Source organism: Mustela nigripes, chromosome X, assembly GCF_022355385.1.
Source record: "Mustela nigripes isolate SB6536 chromosome X, MUSNIG.SB6536, whole genome shotgun sequence".
In the NCBI taxonomy this organism is placed as follows: Eukaryota; Metazoa; Chordata; class Mammalia; order Carnivora; family Mustelidae; genus Mustela; species Mustela nigripes.
In genome coordinates this window covers 61,698,760-61,714,809 of record NC_081575.1, presented here as the reverse complement: position 1 = coordinate 61,714,809, position 16,050 = coordinate 61,698,760, and the positions used below count along the sequence as shown (strand labels likewise).

General features: G+C 35.5%; 1 long non-coding RNA gene across 1 annotated transcript in view; it reads left to right on the top strand.

Annotated features, from left to right (window-relative positions):
• LOC132007843 (uncharacterized) overlaps positions 1-16,050 on the top strand; it is a 52,876-nt gene that overhangs the window by 12,480 nt on the left and 24,346 nt on the right. Inside the window, exon 2 of the long non-coding RNA XR_009401440.1 lies at positions 13,272-13,363. This is a non-coding gene — a long non-coding RNA (uncharacterized LOC132007843). The remainder of the gene's footprint in view (positions 1-13,271; positions 13,364-16,050) is intronic.

Below are 16,050 nucleotides of genomic sequence, written 5' to 3'. Positions count from 1 at the left end.
TAAATACCAGAAAGACAAATACCGTATGATTTCACTCATATGTGAAATTTAAGAAACAAAACAAATGAATATAAGGGAAGGGAAAAAAAGAAATTGTTAAACAATTTGTTATACAATCTAGTAAATCACCTATGATTTACTAAATTGTAAACTTCAGTCCAATTTTACCATATATATTACCTAACTAAAGTTTAAATGAAAAGTTGAATTAAAAGAAGAAGAGAAAGTAGATCTCTACTTCTATTTGTGAATCATTTTTTTCCCTTTGGAACAAGGATTTGGAGTTACAGGATTCTTGTCACAGGTTCAGAATAGAATATATGGCCATATTACAGAGAAAGATAATGGAATTTAACACACATACTTAAGTTTAGGACCTCAGTGTTGTAACCGTCTGACCTAATCAGCTACAGAACTCTGGGAAACAAACAGATACAAGGTTTAGGATAGTCTGTCTCCTGATAATGTTGGTTATTCTCCATGTCCTCCTGCTCTCTGCATCCTGGCCTCTATTTTTATGCTTTTTTATCCAAGAGGAAGTATAGGAAGGGTCTTAGGACATGAATCTCTGAACTCTGATCTAAATCATATTTTCAGCAGGCACTAATCAGAAGCTTGAGCTTCAATTTGTGCTTTTTGGGAGCTAGCTAGGTGCATAAACCTGAACAAGGAGGTAACCTCCATTTTTCAGTTTCTGTATTTGTGCAAATAGTGTGATTGAGGGCACCTCTCTCTCAGAGGTATTACTCAACATGCAGATACTAAATACATACTTCACATTACTTTGTTCAGAATTTTCCTGTAGAATTTTCAAAATGCCATGTGCAATTTTTAGATTCAAACTATACTGGGAAAGTTAAGTTACATCTGCCTATTTCCTTCAGCACATGGGACCATTATGCTTGGTCCAGCTTTCACCTTAAAATGTTTATGAGGAGCAGAATATTTATAAGGCTTAAGTTGAAAAAATGGGAGAGAAGTATGAGATTTATGAATTAGTGAAATCTCTGCTTTGAGAAAGGCCATATGGAATGCTCCAAGCACATTAAGCACCATGGTGGGTTTGTTTAAATATATGGTCAGCTTTCTATGGAGCTATTAATATAATATTATATAATATATATATTATATATATAAATATATTATATATATAAAACCATTAATATTTGGCATATTCAATTTAGCAATTGATTTCACTCATTTCTCTCTTGTTATGTGTATTGTGCCACTGCTGCCAGTATATAAGTTTTCAAGGAGAGAGGCCATTTCTCCTTTTCCTCTCCAGTGGCATCTAGCACAATAACTATAATTATTGTGGGAATAGATACATTTACAACAAGTTATTGTTCATCTCATCACTTAATTCCTTTTTGCTAGACTGATCATTTAACAAACTGTAGGAGCAGTTCATATTGTGGGAATGGATACATTTACAACAAGTTATTGTTCATTTCATCACTTAATTCCTTTTTGCTAGACTGATCATTTAACAAACTGTAGGAGCAGGAAAAGGGCTGGCCAAGAAAAAGAACATTTGTCCTATTTTAGTTACTTTCTTCCAGAATTGCATGCCAGTGAAAATAGATGTCTGTATGTCTGTATTTCTGCGTGTGGGGTGGGGATAGAAAGAGAGGTGGAGAAAAGGCAGGAATAAGTGTTATGTTTTTATACACATATCAAGAACACATAGCAAATATTCTGTATTGCTTTTAGTTAATGAATAAAACTAATTTCAAGTCTACAGTAAGCTAAGCTGAATACAAAGTCTTAGTGAAGGAGGTCTGGGGGTTAGCATGCCATTGCAGAAAGCAAAATAAAGGACATGTATTTCAGTGATCTGTACATGTGTTGATTTAACAATTGACTGCCTTTAATAACATAAACAAAGCTCAGATGCAAATGCCTGACTATATAGGAAGAGAAATATCTGTTCACCTATTAGAGAATGTACAGTTGGAAGTATAGTGTGGATAAAGGAACTCAAGACTTTTGAATTAAAACTTAGATTCTAGTCCTGGCTCTACCATTAAATTGCTATATAACTAAGAATGAATACCGTGGGCCCCTGTGTGGCACAGTCAGTTAAATGTCCAACTCTTGGTTTCAGCTCTGGTCATGATCCTGAGATCATGGTTGTGAGCTTAAGCCCCAAGTCAGGCTCTGCACTCAGCCCGGAGTCTGCTTGAGTTTCTCCTTCCCTTTCCCTCTTACCCCCACTCATGCTCTCTCTCTCTCTCAAATAAATTAATAAATCTTTTTTAAAAAGAATGAATACCTTACTTTCTCTAGGCCTCAGTTATCCTGTCTCTTAAGACTACAGCATTAATAGAGATTAATAGATTAATGCTGAAGATAAAAAATCCAATATTTATTTAAAATGTTCAGTAATTTCTATCATCAATTACAGATTATAATTAGTCTCATTGATGGAATATAAGAAATAGCACAGAAGATCATAGGGTTAGGGGGCAGAAACCGAATGGGAAGTAGTCTGAGAGGGAGAAAAACCATGAGAGACAAACTAAGGGTTTCTGGAGAGGGGGAGAGTGGGGTATGGAGTAATTGGGTAATAAGCATTAAGGAGGGCATATTATGTGATGAGCCCTGGGTGTATGCAACTGATAAATTATTGAACTCTATATCTGAAACTAATGATGTGTTATATGTTGGCTAATTGAATTTAAATTACAAAAAATGAAAAAATATTTCATTGAATTACTACCTATGTCATCATTGGGCTTATCAATGAAAAGAGCATATGGACAAAAGAAAAAAAAACAGCATACCATTCCAGGTATTCAATAACTATTTGCTAACTGAACTTGTTGAATTACTTACTCAATATGTTGGGAGATAAGCAAGTTTAGTATAAGATTTGAAGGGTGGATCTTGTTTAAAATCCCTCCCCTGCTCTCTTTCCATGGTACCACCCTCCTTTTAACTTGTGTCTGTGATGGTTCCCATCAAATGACTTAAAAAAAGACTACTAGGAAAGTGCCTTCATGGTCTTTGTGAAGGTCCTGGATAATACCTTCTAGTTCTTCATCATAAGTACATTAGCTTAAATCCACAGATGAAATTTCAGTCATTTTGAGTTTAAAAATAGAGACATTCTTTTTCTCTGACTTATTTCACTTAGCATTACCTTCTAGGTCCATTAGTGCTGTTGCAAATGGCAAGATCAATTTTTTTTTTTAATGGATGAGTAATGTCCGGGTTTATACCAATTTCTTATCCATTAATCTGAGGATGGACTTGGGTTGCTTTTGTATCTTGATTATTGTAAATAATTGTGCAATAAACATAGAGATACATACATCTTTAAGAATTAGTGTTTTCATTTTCTTTGGGCAAATAACCAGTAGTGGAATTACTGGGTCCTATGGTAATTATATTTTGATTTTTTGAGGAACTTCAACACTGGCTATACCAATTTGAAGTCGCACCAACAGTGCACAAGTGTACATTTTTCTCTACATCCTTAGCAACACTTGTTATTGATTGTACTTTTGAGTTCAGCCATTCTGACATGTGTGAGGTGATACCTCATTGTGGTTTTGATTCGTATTTCCCTGATTATTAGTGATGTTGAGCATCTTTCCATGTGTCTGTTGTCCATCTGTATGTCCTCTTTGGAAAAATGCCCATTTAGGTCCTCTGCCCATTTTTTAATCAGATCATTTTTTTGGTGTTGAATTGTATAAATTTTTTATATATTTTGGATATAACCCCTTATTGTTTACAGCATTTTCAAGTAACCTTTCCCATTCAGTAGAATGCCATTTTGTTTTGTTTATGGTTTCTTTCACTATGTAAAAATCTTTTATTTTGGTGTAGTGCCAATAATTTAATTTTATTTTTGTTTCACGTGCCAGATGAAATGTATCTAGAAAAATGTTTCTGTCGCCCATGTCAAAGAAATTACTATCTGTATTTCCTTCAAGCAATGTTATGGTTTTAGGTCTTACATTTAGTTCTTTAATCTATTTTGAGTTTATTTTTGTATATGGTGTAAATAAGTGGTCCACATTCTTTTTTTTTTTTTTTTTACATACAGCTGTCCAGTTTTCTCAACACCATTTGTTGAAGAGACTTTTTCCCAATGTACATTCTTGCCTCCTTTGTCATAACTTAATTGACCACAATGTATGGGTTTATTTATGGGCTGTCTGTTCTGCTCCACTGACCTCCATGTCTGTTTTTGTCCCAATACCATATTGTTTTCACTACTATAGCTCTGTTGTATACCTTAAAATCTGGGATTGTCATGCCTACAGTTTTGTTCTTATTTCTTGAGATTGCTTTGGGTATTTAAGGTCTTTTGTGGTTGAATACCAATTTTAGTATTGTTTGTTCTAGTTCTATGAAAAATACTGTTTTTTTTTTAATAGGGATTGCATTAAATGTATAGATTTCTTTGGGTAGTATGGCAATTTTAACTATAGTGGCTCTCCCAATCCATGAGCATGAAATGTCTTTCCATTTCTTTGTGTCATCTTCAGTTTCTTTCATCAATGTTTTTTAGGTTTTTAATTTAATTTTAATTTTTTAAAAGATTTTATTTATTTATTTGATAGAAATCACAAGTAGGCAGAAAGGCAGGCAGAGAAAGAGAGGGGAAAGCAGGCTCCCTGTTGAACAAAGAGCCTGATGTGGGGCTCGATCTCAGAACCCTGAGGTCATGACTTGAGCCAAAGGCAGAGGCTTAACCCACCGAGTCACCAAGGCACCCCTTAATTTAATTAAAAATTTGTTTTCATTATCTTGAGTTAGCCAACATATAGTACATCATAAGTTTTACTAGTTGCATAAAACACCCAGTGCGCATCCAATATGTGCTATCCTTAATAACCATCACCCAGTCATCCCCTCCCTCCACTCCCCTCTTTTCTGTAACACTCAGTTTGTTTTCTAGAGTCCAGAATCTCTCATAGTTTGTCTCCCTCTCTGATTTCTTCCCATTCAGTTTTCCCTCCCTTCCCCTGCATTCCTCTATTGTGTTCCTTATGTCCCACATATAAGTAAAACCATATGGTAATTGCAATATTTTATAGTTTTCAGAGTATAGGTCTTTCACCTTTTTGGTTCAGTTTATTCCTAGGTATTTTATTGTTTTTGATGTAATTGTAAATGGGATTGCTTTTTTAATTTCTTTTTCTGCTACTCCATTATTAGTGTATAGAAATCCAACATATTTCTTTATATTTTCTTTCCTGCAGATTTATTGAATTCATGCATTAGTTCCAGTAGTTTGTTGGTGGTATCTTTAGGGTTTTCTATAAAGAGTGTCATGTCATCTGCAAATAGTGATAGTTTACTTCCTCCTTACCACTTTGGATGCCTTTTATTTATTATTTCTTATCTGATTACTCTGGCTAGGGCTTCCAGTATTATGCTGAATAACAGTGATGAGAATGGATACCCTTGTCTTCTTCCTGATCTCAGAGGAAAAACTCTCAGTTTTTCCCCATGAAGTATAATGTTAACTGTGGCTTTTCATATATGACCTTCATTATGTTGAGGTATTTTCCCTCTAAGCCTCCTTTGTTGATAATTTTTAGCATGAATGGGTGTTGTACTTTGCCAAATGTTTTTCTGCATGTGTTGAGATGATTATGTTGTTTTTATCTCCTTTCTCTTATTTGAGAATATTAAAATACCTTTGTATTCCCAAAATAAATCCCATTTGATCATGGAGACTGATTTTTTTCAGGTATTATTGGACTTGGTTTGATAATACTATATTGGGGATTTTTGCATCTATGTTCATTAGAGGTCTATAGTTCTCTTTTTTTAATGTCTTTATCTGTTTTTGTTATTAGGGTAATTCTGGCCTTATAGAATGCATTTTGAAGCCTTCCTTTCTCTTCTGTTTTTTTGGAAAAGTTTGAGAAGAATAGGTATTGACTGTTTAAGTGTTTGGTGGAATTCACCTGTGAAGACATCTGTTTCTGGACTTTTGTTTGTTGCAGGTTTATGATTATTTACTCAATTTATTGCTAGTAATCTGTCTATTCATTTTCTTTTATTGCTTCCTGATTCTGTTTTGGAAAGTAACATGTTTTTAGGAATTTATCCATTTCTTCTAGGTTTTACGATTCATTGGTATATGTTTTGTCATATTCTTAAAATTATTTTTTATTTCTGTGGTGTCAGTTGTTATTTCTTTTTCATTTCTTATTTTATTTGTTTATTTATTGATTTGATTATTTATTTATTTAGTGTATCTGGCTAAAAGTTTATCAATTTTGTCAATCATTTCAAAGAAACAGCTCCTGGTTTTATTGATCTGTTCTATTGTTATTTTAGTTTCTATTTCATTTATTTCTAATCTAATTATTATTATTCCCTTCCTCTACTGGTTTTGGGCTTTATTTTGTTATTTATCTAGAACATGTAGGTATAAGGTTAGGTTGTTTTTGAGCTTTTTTTTTTTTATTCTTGAGGTATGCTGTATTGCTATACTCTTTCTTACAACAGATTTCCCTGCATCTCAAAGATTTTGGACCATTGTGCTTTTATTTTCATTTCTCTTCACCTATGTTTTTGATTTCCTCCTTAATTTCTTCATTGACCCATTAATTGCTTATTAACATGTTATTGTGCTTCCATGTATTTGTTATTTTCAGATTTTTTTGTCATTGATTTCTAGTTTCATACCATTGTGGTTGAAAAAGAAACATGATATGATTTCAACATTTTTAAAATTTATTGAGATTTGTTTTATGTCCCAACATGTGATCCATTTTGAAAAATGTTCCATATGCACTTGAAAAGGATGTGCATTCAATTTTTTAAATTTACTTATTTAACAGACAGAGATCACAAGCAGGCAGAGAGGCAGGCAGAGAGAGAGGAAAGGAAGCAGGCTCCCTGCCGAGCAGAGAGCCCGATGCGGGTCTCGATCCCAGGACCCTGGGATCATGACCTGAGCTGAAGGCAGAGGCTTCAACCCACTGAGCCACCCAGGTGCCCCTCAATTATTTTTTAATGAAATAGTCTGAATGTATGTTAAGTTCATCTGTTCCAATGTGTCATTCAAAGCCAGTGTCCTTATTGATATTCTGTCTGGATGATCTATCCATTGGTGGAAGTGAAGTGTTAATGTCCCCTACTATTATTGCGTTATTATGGAGTTTTTCCTTCATGTCTGTTATTACTTGCTTTATGTCTTTGAGTGCTCCCATGTTGAGTCCATAAATATCTACAATTGATATATCTTCTTCTTCGTTTCCTTCATGATTATAATATCCTTCTTGTCTCTTTTTACAATCTTTGTTTTAAACTCTCTTTTGTTTGGGGACCCTTAGTGGCTCAGGTAGCTAAGTTTTCATCTCTTGATTTTGTCCCAGGTCATGATCTCGGGGTCATAGGGTCAAGTCCTGCATCAGGCTCTGTGACCAGGATGAAATCTACTTAAGATTCTCTTTTTCCTTCTGCCACTCCCTCTGCTCATGCATGCTCTCTCCCTCTCTAAAATGAATAAATAAATAATAAATAAATAAATATCTTTAAAGTCTATTCTGTTTGATATAACTACTGCTATCACACTTTCTTTTTGCTTCTATTTGCATGATAAATGTTTTTACATCTTTTCACTTTCAATCTGTATATGTCTTTAGATCTGACATGAGCCTCTTGTATGAAGCATATAGATGGGTTTTACTGTTTTGTACATTCTCTCTACTTGTGCCTTTGATTAGACCATTTAGTGCATTTACAATCAAAATAATTATTGATAAGCATGTACTTACTGACATTTTTTATTATTTTATATTTGTTTTTATATTTTTTCTCTGTTCCTTTTTCCCCTTCTTTTCCCTTGTATTTTGATGGCTTTCTTTAATGATACGCTTGGATTCCTCCCCCCCCCCCACCTTTTTTTTAAATCTGATACAGGTTTTTGATTTGTGGTTACCATTAGGTTTATATATAACATCCCACACATATAGCAGTCTATATTAAGTTGATGATAACTGAAGTTTGAATTCATTATAAAAGCACTGAATTTTGACTCCACTATGCACATTTTATATATAAGATGTTATGCCATCTTTTTGTGAATTACTTGCCTGATTTTTGTGGTTATAATAGATTTTATTGCTTGTAAGATTTAGTCTCCATGCTGGCTTTATAAGTAATCAATCTACCATTTTTATTATGTTTTCATGTACTTATAAATTTTTTTCTTCCATAATTTTCATACCCCTGATTGTGGTCTTTCCTTTCCACTCAAATAACTCCCTTTAATGTTTTTTTAGCTATTTTAGTGGTGATGAACTCAAACTTTTGTTTTTCTTGGAAACTATCTTTCCTTCTTTTCAGAATAAAGCCTTGTTGGATAGAGTATTTTTGGCTGTGGCGTTGTTTTTTGTTTTTTCTCCCTTTTAGCACTTTTAATATGTCATGCCACTCTCCTCTGTCCTACAAAGTTTCTGCTGAAATATCAGCTGATAACCTTATGGGTTTTCCCGTTATGTAACTGCTTTTTTTTTTCTTCTTTTTTTCCTCTTGCTCCCTTTAAAATTTTCTATCACTACATTTTGCCATTTTAATTATTATGTGTCTTGGTGCAAACCTACTTGGCTTCCTTTTGTTGGTAGCTTTCTGTGATTTTTGAATCTGGATATCTGTTTCCTTCCCCAGATTAGGGATTACTTCAGCCATTATTCTTCAAATAAATTTTCTGTCTCCTTTTCTCTCTCTTTTTTCTTTCTGGAATACCTATAATGCCAACATTACTACTATTGATAATGTTGCTGAGTTCCCTTAACTTATTCTAATTTTTCATTGTTCTTTTTTTTTTCTTTTTGCCAATTTTCTTGGTTTGTTTCTATTATTTTGTCTTCAAACTCACTGATCTACTTTTCTGTTTCCTCTAATCTACTATAAATTCTCTCTAGTGTATTTTTTATTTCATTTATTGAGTTTTTCATCTCTGGTTCTTTTAAAATATTTTCTCTTAACTGAAGAGATCCTCCATTCTTTTCTCAAGTCCAGGAAGTATCTTGTGGCCATTACTTTGAATTCTTTATCAGGGCCCTTATCTCCATTCCATTTAGCATCTTTGCTGTGATTTTTTCCTGTTCTTCCATTTGGGACATATTCCTCTGCCTCATCATTTTGTCTAACTTGCTGTGTTTGTTTCTGTGTATTAAGAAGGTCAGTTATTTTCCTTATCTTGAAAGTACTGGTGTTATGAAGAACAGATCCTGCAATACCTTGTAGAGCAATGTTCCTTGGTTACCCAGACCAGGCACTTCAAGGCTATCTTCTATATGTGTTCCATGCACCCTGATGTTGTGGCTGAGCCATGTTTGCCTTCAGACTAGTCAGTCAGTTGCAATGTCCCCCTTTGCCTGTTGTGGACAGGTTTTGGTCCCTGTACCACTAAGGGGCCAGTCTAGGACTACCTTGTTCTTATAGTTGTGTCAGACCTGATGCCTATCCTCAGTCCTTTTGTTGGGGCTGCTTTTGCACCAAACTGCAGGTTGCTCTACCTACATTGTTCCCTGAGAGGATTTCCTCGATGGATGGAATGTGTAGTCAGACTCAGATGTCTGCCTTCACTTTATCTTTTGGGGTTGCAGTGGCCCCAAACTACAAGGCTTTCTCCTTGTGCTGTCCCTGGTGAAGTTTTTATTGACAGGGGAGGCCAGGAGTCAGATTAGGGATCTACCCACAGCCCACTGTTGGTACTGCAGTATAGCTAATATGTGTGGTTATCTTTTCCTCTTACCAGAACAGGGATTGCTTTGGAGGGACTACTGATGAGTGGATTGGATTGGATGGGCAACTATGCAGGAGAACACAGGGACAGGGCCTTCAATGTTACTAAGCTAGGTGAGGAATGTTCAAGTTGGTTTCATGGTGTGCCTGGATATCTACATAGGGGATGGGGAGGTAAATTGTGCCCACCAGCTCTTTTGTTCCTGAAGTCTTTTAAAGAACCTTGTTCTTCCAACATATGTTCTGAGATTAGTAAATAGATTTCCTTCCATTATACTCCAAGCACTTTTTCAAGCTGCTGCTTCTATGCTGTGTCTTGCAGGGGTTATTATTCAATCTTTTTAATGGCTGAGGCTCAGTTTCCTTTCTGGCTCTCCCATAGCTAAAAATGCTGAGTTTGTGGGGGTGCTTCTGCCTTCAGCTCAGGCATGATCTCAGGGTCCTGGGATTGAGCCCCACATTGGGCTCTCTCTCTGCTCAGCACAGAACCTGCTTCCCCAACCCCCACTCTCTGCCTACTTGTGATCTTTCTTTCTGTCAAATAAATAAATAAAATATTTGAAAAAAATGCTGATTTTTAAAGTACCCAGAGTTATTCCTACTTACTGTAATGGTGCAAAGTTAAGCCCCACTGGTTTTCAAAGCCAAATGTTATGAGGAGTTATCTTCCCATGCATGTCCCTTATGTCTGGGGTGACTGGCATGCGGTTTATTCCTTTTCTTTCCCACTTTCTTTCCTTCTTCTCTCTCTTCCGTTTGTGGTTAGTCTTGGCAGAAGTTTAGTTCATAGCCACATCTCTGGCCCTACTACTATTTTTGTTATATTCTCCTCCCTAGGATTAACTGTGGAAAATCTATTCTGCCAGCCTTTGGGCTGTTTCCTGAGTTAGCTGCACTGGTGTGGCTGCATCTAAGTGTATCTATGGGGCAAGGCAAGCTTAGAATTCACCTACTATACCATTTTCCCAGGATAAGCAAATCAAATTTTGTACTAGACTTAAACTATCAGAACTCAAAAGAACCTTAGGAATAAAAAGTCCAGCTATTGCATTTTACAGATGAAAAATTGAGGCCCAGAAACAGAAGTGATTTTCCCAAAGTCATACCACCAAATAATGATAAAGTGAAGACTAGAAGCCAGGTGTCCTAGTTCTCTGACCTGTGGTTTTACCCTTATACTCTGTTTCTCTCACCTTATGTGGCCTGTCTTGGGAAAAAGCTAGCTTGAAAAAGCCAGCAAATAACACAATAGTTTTGTAGGTATATGGTTTTTCTAAAAGAACAGTTGAAACGAAAACCCTTTTTTTTATATCTTAGATGACTTTTGTCCATGAAATATAATTTAAAAAAGACTTGAGGGCACCAAGGTGGCTCAGTGGGTTAAGCCACTGTCTTCAGCTCAGGTCATGATCTCAGGGTCCTGGGATCGAGTCCCGTATCGGGTTCTCTGCTCAGCAGGGAGCCTGCTTCCCTCTCTCTCTCTCTCTCGGCCTGTCTCTCTGCCTACTTGTGACCTCTCTCTGTTAAATAAATGAATAAAATCTTTAAAAAAAAGACTTGAAAAAAGTTCTTGAGAATATTCACCATTTCAATAAAATCTGTTTTTCTCCAGCTGGATTTGTCTAATGGTGTTTATGATTAATCTGTGACTCCACTCAGTCACTGAATTCTGTCCCTATGAACTATTGCTCTAGTTTGTCCTCACATATTTGTCCCACTCAGATGGTACTTTGGTAGTTCTGGCTATGGCTTTACACACAACAAAGTACCAGTAGGCATCATAACTTTGTTGGTTTGTAATTTTCTGTCTGGGTTTTCTTTCTTACCCTTTCCCCGTAATAGATTACTGTGGATTCTGGGGCCTCTAAGAATGCCTTTTGGTTACTCTAGTCTATTTTATTCTCACCATTAATTTTTCCTTCATTAAGTCTTTTTAAAGCACTTATTGAGAAGTCCCTGTGTACCAAACATCTTATTTAATTAATGTTGGAAGCCAGAAGAAAAAGACAAATGACACATATTAAACATCTCTTACATGCTAAGCACTGTCTTACTGGCTTTTACTTGGGTTATCTTATGTAATCTTAACAACATGCTCCAGGAGTATACATTATTGTACTCATTGTGTGAGAGGAAGAAACTGAAGCAGGGCAGGGAGAACATAAACAAGTGGTTCAAGATCCCCCAACTGAAGCTGGTATTCAAACTCTAGTATCTTTAAAAGGAGCCCCCCCCACAAGGAGCTTGCAGTCTAGATGAGAAAATATTCTTAAAAGGACTAGTCTGAGACAAATTTGTTTAGGTGGAAACTATTATGTTGGTTGTCTGTCTTCTTTCTTCCCTGCCCACTCCTCCCTTATACAGCATTTTTTGCCAACACTTAGAATATAATCTGGCTTCTCTGGTAATCCTAATATATTGCACCACCTAAGATTGTTCCCATCTATGTTCCTTTACCTACCTTCTTCCACAAAGTAAAATGAATCTTTTTTTTTGTATATTTCATCCTGTACACTCTCCAAAGTGAAAACTGGCATATCTGATTGACTACAGTAAATGGGCTAATTTGAAAATCTTTGTAGTATTTTCATTTATTAAGAAATTATTTGAGGGGCACCTGGGTGGCTCACTCAGTTAAGCATCTGACTCTTGATTTTGGCTCAGGTCATGATCTCAGAGTTGTAAGACTGAGCTCCACATCAGCCTCCATGCTGAGTGTGGAGCCTCCTTAAGATTCTCTCTCTCCCTCTGTTCCTCCCTCCTCCACTCAGATTCTCTCCCTTTCTCTCTTTTTCTCTCCTTCTCATTTTCTCAAAAAAATACAAGCCATTAAAAAAAAAGAAATTCTTAGAGACAAAGTACATTAAAGGGCTGAATCTGTAATGGGTATTTCAGGTAGGGTGGCAAGTCCAGGCAAGAGATCATTGTGCAATATGGAGCAGAAAGGAGTGAAGTACGGTTTTTGGTGCACCTAAACTACCCCACATGAGAAGGCATCTACAAACATTTCAAGAGTACCTGCAAGGCAGAGTTCTTTTGGGGGGGGGGGGGGGGTAGAAGTTAATCTACTGCAGTATCAGCTGTGCTGACAGCCAGTGGCCATTTGGATTTCCCTCCATGTGTATTCATTAATCAGTGAAGCAGCTGTGGTTATGAGAGCTCAGGACAAGAATCCCCACCTGAGAACAAGTCAGCTCCTATCCTCCAAATGGTTTGTGTTTGACTAGAAGCCATGGTACTTTTCCAGGCTAGTTCAGAGCTTCTTGTGACCAAGAAGTGACATGTGAACCCTGCCACTGACATTTCTATCATCTCTCCCCGTTTCCAAAGACTACCAAGTTAAAAAAAAAAAAAAAGATGTCAGATGATAAAGGGATTCCCACTTGACTTTGCTACTACCACCAGCTAAGTATAACTTTCTCCATACTATTTTTGCACATGGTAATCCATTTTTAGTTTCAGCATCCATCTGCTGAAGTATCCCAGCACTCTGAGAATCTTCTTAATGCAGTACTTGACCACTGCTTTTCTATTTTTTTCAGGCATAAATGAATTAAACCAGTCAGATTCCCCATGGCTTCTTGAGAAGACCCTATTGCTATGACTAAGGAATTCCACTACCATTGGAGAAACAGTAGGTACTCAAATAGTCTTAATTCCATTTTGGCATTATCCCTAGCAGAGTGCTTTTTCACTCTGTGAAGAGTAGACTGAGAGCTCTCACAAGTCACCCTCCTACATTTGTTGGTCCATTGATAGATTCCCAGATAATGACCAGGTTCTTACAGTCAATGAATGTAATCTTATAGAACATGAAAGGCTAGTGTTTCTGGAGTATTTGGTAGAATGTGATATTCTTTTAAATATTATCTTGTTGAATCATATTGGAAGTGAGGCAAAAAGAAAAATGAATCATACTGACCCTGACTATATTAAGAAAATGCAAACACATAATTAAATATCACTCAGCACATATTCTCTACTCTAGACCTATAGTAGAGAGTAATATATGTGCATTGAGGAAGGGGATGCCACTTACTGAGAAGAAATAATAGACTAGTTGTAAGTGAATCACATGAATAATAGGAAAGTGTCTATTTATTGATTGGTAAGCTTAAAAGTCATTGAATCTTAGGTTAAAAGCCTATTTGGAAAATGCATATTTTGGAGAGAAGGGAGTGTTTTTTATGTTTCTTTTGGCTTCCTTTTCTAGATGTCTATTCTTAGAAGAAAGGTATTATTGAAGCACCAGCCTAGATATCTATTGTAAGAGAACATGTTTAATACTTAAACTCATTTAAAAAATCAACAGCAATATCTCATTGTAGCTTTGATTTGCATTTCCTTGATGATTAGTAACATTGAACATCTTTTTATGTGTCTGTTGGTCACTTATATGTCTTCTTTGGAAAAAATGTCTATTCAGGTCCTCTGTCCATTTTTTAATAAGACTATTTGTGAGTGTTTGCTGTTGAATTGTATGCATTTTTTAATATATGTTGGATATTAATGGAATATTGGATACATTATTTGCATACATCTTATTCTAGGTGGCTTTTATATTTTGTTGATGGTTTCCTTTGCTGTGCAAAAGCTGTTTATTTTGGTATAATCCAAATAATTTTATTAACAACAGGCAAATTATGGAAGAACCCAAGAGTCAGTTGATAGATGAATGGATAAACAAGTGGTATATACACACATATATACATACAACGGAATATTACTCAGCCATAAAAATAATGAGATCTTGGTATTTGCAACAACATGGATGGACCTAGAAAGTGTTACACTAAGCAAAATCAGTCAGTCAGAGAAAGACAGATACCATGTGATTTCACTCACATGTGGAATTTTAAAAACAAAAGAAACAGGGGAACCTGGGAAGCTCAGTCAGTTAAGCATCTGACTCTTGATTTCAGGTCAGGTAATGATCTTGAGATTAAGCCCTGCATTGGACTCCATCCTAGGTGTGGAGCCTTCTTAAGATTCTCTTTCCCTCCCCCCTCCACACTCTCTTTCTCTCCTTCTAAAAAAAGTTAAAAAAAAAAAAAGACAAACAGCAATAAAAAGACAAATTAAAAAAAAGACAATAAAAAGAAAAATAACATCAAACAGATTCTTGAATATAGAGAACAAACTGGTGTTTGCAAGAGGGGAGGTGGATGGGGGATAGGTGAAATAACGGGGATTAAGAGAACATTTATCATAATGAGCACTAGGTAATGTGTAGAGTTATTGAATCATTATATTGCACACCTAAAACTAATATAACACTGCATGCTAATTATACTTAAAAAAAATCAAGAGCAAAAGGACTGCACAGATCACTTTAACATGGAGAAAAAAAAAGGCACTAAACATGGTCACATTCACTTATAACTCTACCCAGGAATTCAGGGATTTAAAAACTAAAAAAGCTACTTAGAGTGCTCATATTCCTTATATGTGAATATGTACATGTTTAACATAAGTATTTAGTATATGGATTTCTGGATATCTGGAAACAAAATTGAAATAATTCTATCTTTTCTTTATAGTTGCACTTTCTCATAAAAATGAAAAAAACCTCTGTTCAAGACCACTTGAGACTTTTCCCCTGATTTAATCAGGATGAGAGTTTGGTGAGACAAGAAGAAAAAAAAAATATATGCCTGTCTGAAGCACATTATATTTGCAGCACTGATAAATTAGTGATTAATAATAAGTGGGGTAGCCTACATGGCATGCTTTCTTTGTCAAAAATAATTATCTTTAAAAAAATAATTATCTTTTGCCTCAGTATAGTACTATACCTCTGTTGAAAGAGTTGGTTGAACTTTAGTTCCTGTTGTGGTATAAAAGTCAAGTTAAGTAAGGAAATTCAAGAGCATTTTTATTTATTAATAGCCATAGAAGTCCCTAATCATGATATAACATCAGACTTGAGAGAAGAAGAGAAATACTTAACTACGACTACCAGCCAATAAAAATAAATAAATAAATAGATAGATAGATAGCAAAACAAAACAAAGAACAATAGAAATTTTTACTAATAAAAAAGATGCATGAAGAAAATATGTAATTTCTTATTATGATTTCCTCTTGGAGACCTTAGCCAGCATTCAGTCTTTGGCTGCAACAGTTCGATATGCATACAGTTATTTTGCACTGTTTAAAATGTTAATAATTCATTCGTTTTTTTTTTTAATTAGTCAGGATATTTTTTTTTCATTTATTTATTTTCAGCATAACAGTATCATTATTTTTTCACCACACCCAGTGCTCCATGCAATCCGTGCCCTCCATAATACCCACCACCTGGTACCCCAACCTCCCCCC